Here is a 3128-nt window from a genome sequence, read left to right on the forward strand (position 1 = left end):
GATACATGAGTTGTATTTACCTCACAGTAGTTTTGAGTTGGGGCCTAGTGAAGCATATGTAACTCACACGTCTCTACCTTGGGAGCCACATGAACTATTTTTCAATGTGCATATACCTCATGCACAGAAAACAATGAAAAATAATTTTTTTATTAAATTATAAAAGACGGTTCTGTTTTCAAAGTTTTTATTCTATTTTCATAATAAAATACCATGGCCCCATGAACAAAAATTTTATTTTCTAGCATGGAATCAATGTGCTAAGCAGCAAACTTGAAGAAGCCAAACGGGAGTCCCAGTGGACAAGGGGAGCAGAGAAGAGAACCATGTTAACTGTAAATCTGAATGACAGGAAAAGGGACACAATCCCTCACTCAAATCCCAGAGATCTTGGCAAGTTCCCAAAAGCAGCTGTTAGATTAAAAAACTGGACATGCCTCATTTCTCAAAAGACACAATGCATAGACATTTTACAGATAATTGGAAAAATTCTCAGAGAAATACTCAATGAAAATTGAGCTCTTCAATATGAATATCTCAGGGCTGAAACACACCCTCCATTCATCCGGGCAACAAAGCCTCTTACTTTTTAGCAGGGCTGCATCTGGTTGATGACACCACATGGCTTTACAGGACCATCTTTACAACTCTCCTTTTGTGCCCAGACCAAGCAGGCCTGCAAGGTCTGGGACGGCAGGTTCTGAAGTTTCTGAGGTCTGGCCCTTGCTTCCCAGACACAATGTCAAATACATAAAACCTCCTGTCATGTTACATTTTATATTTTAAAATACAGAAGCATATTTTAAGTATTCTTTTTCTTAACGTATTATGGGGGTACGAGTGTTAAGGTTACATATAGTGCCATGCCCCCCAATTTTAAGTATTCTTAAGGCATTTATTTATTATAATGTTCTCTGCCAAGATTTTACATTAGATTAAAATTACAACCAGTCTTTACATTTATTTGCTAAGGTCACCACCTCAGCGTATTCCATAAAGCCTTCTCCTGCCATCAGTGTGACCCATGTCCACACGATTCGTCCCATTGTGGCCTCTTTGTTTCTTAGGTGAGCCAACTAGAAGTTAATTCTCTGCTACAAGGTAAAAGCTACTAACTCAAACTTATTGAAAAGGAATGAACATCTTCAAAGTGCACTTTAAGAAGAGGTAGAAGCCTGGGAGTCTTATAAGACCAATAAAAGGGAGTGTTTTACAATTAAGCACATGATTTGGAGTGAAGAATTCAGATGTTACTTTGCTGGTTTCAGGCTGTTAATACTGCTTGTATTCTTCCTATGGGCCCCTTTATCAGGCATCCCAAAGCCTTCACCTCTGGCATAGAGAACATCTATTGGCCTCTGAAATACGGGGTCGTTTTCCCCCTTGCTCCCCTGGGAAGTCAATAGAATGTTACTTAGCTTTCTGAAGTATGAGATGGAGCAGGCATCCCTCTTAGGAAAATATTGAGTCCCTTCAGGAGACATTCTGGGCACCTGGCTGGCTTGAAAAGTGAATGGGCATCCTGCTGGGAACAGTGGCTCACGACACCCCAGGGCAGCCTTAGGAGCTGCCATAGTTCTCTGTGTTGAAATGGGCCTTTGGGGAGCTGCACTGCTCGAGCTGAGAGGTTTATTCCATTTATTCAGAGCTGGAACCACAAGGAAGGGAGCCACTGCAGTGTCTTCACTGTGTTTGGCAGCCACAGGGCCATAGTCGTTTCCATCATAATTTGCATCAAAACACTTCTTGAATCACCAGATGAATTCAAAATTGTCCTGAAACTTTCCTTTTACTAATGTGTCCACAAAAATTATTTTGTCAACAGCCATCCTCTTAAAAAGTTCTCGTATAATATTTTTTGGAGTCCTGGATGTCCTCTTGTTCTAGCTTAGCTTGTAATTTCACTTTCTTCAAGGCAATGGAGCCAGAGAATAGCATGCTCATAAACTGATAATAGGCAGCCCCTGAGTACAACTGTTGGATCTTTGTCAGATTCAACTGCAGAGACTCATTGACCCAGGCCAGCAAGTTATGCAGACTTCAAGTTTTCGTTCACTGCCATCTTTGGCTCTCCACAGAACTGCATCCACTGCTTACAGGCTACTCTGCTTCCATCTTTGTCTTGTTCAAACATTACAACAATTTTACTTTGCAGTATCACTTTGTATGTCATTATTTTCATATTACATAGTGCCAAGTGATGTACACTTGTCACTTTAGGGGTCCATATTTGATGGCAATACACAGAGAACAAACATCCAGCGTATCTCAGGAATAAGGGTATCACAGTTAGTAACTTATAGAGGAAGCCATGGTGTTCATTTCCTTTAGGAACAATGAATAACAATGGACTCTTTCCTTCCGTCAGAGACAGCATGGGCTGCTGATGGCTCATAACTGTGATCCTATCTAGGAATTGTCCTTGACTGAAGGTAGTAGCCTCACTCAAGGGCGTAGCCCCTCCCCAGAGGCAGCCCACATCCAATGACTGGTTAATGTAAGACTGTTAAGGTTCTGTTCCTTTGCCTGGTTACAGGTTAGAACTTCCCATGAGTTCACTTAGGCTACTGCTGCAGCTGCACTGCAGTTCTACTTCTGCCAAACCTTGCTTCCTCTCAGTTGTATTTCCGGAGAGTACTTCCCAATGAACTCCCATACAAATCTTTTTCTCTGACTCCTATCAGAAGCAAGTTTGTATTGCATAGTAATGTTGAAGAAAGTGGATTCAATTGCTGTATGTAATATCATTCTGAAAAAAAAAAAACAAAAAAAATCTATAGTTTTGAGGAAAATAGTCTCCTGCCTCCAGCATCTAGCATTATTTCTTACTTTTCAATGAAAGGATGAGAATGAAAGGGTTGGAGGCCAGGGAATGAATTGGCTAATCACTAGAACTGTTAAGAGCTCTGGGAAGGAGATTGGAAAGCTCCCTAAGCCAGCTCTATAGTTGTTTATAAAGAGCCTGTGGACAGGAGGTACTAATCCCCATCATAGAGAAGTCAGAAGTTGAAGACAGATAAAAACTCATAGACTGGTACCAATTGTGTGCTAGCATTAAAAACTTCTTGTCTAGAGATCATATTACTCTCTGTATTACTGTTTACTACAGACTACGTAGCATGATTAAA

The 3128-nt window shown here is 40.8% G+C and overlaps 1 pseudogene; it reads right to left on the reverse strand.

Moving 5' to 3' along the window:
* Positions 1-1250: 1250 nt before the first annotated feature.
* Positions 1251-2656, reverse strand: LOC105867218 (microtubule-associated protein RP/EB family member 1 pseudogene; annotated as a pseudogene).
* Between the last annotated feature and the right edge of the window lie 472 nt (positions 2657-3128).

The sequence above is a fragment of the Microcebus murinus genome, chromosome 8 (assembly GCF_040939455.1).
Source record: "Microcebus murinus isolate Inina chromosome 8, M.murinus_Inina_mat1.0, whole genome shotgun sequence".
In the NCBI taxonomy this organism is placed as follows: domain Eukaryota; kingdom Metazoa; phylum Chordata; class Mammalia; order Primates; family Cheirogaleidae; genus Microcebus; species Microcebus murinus.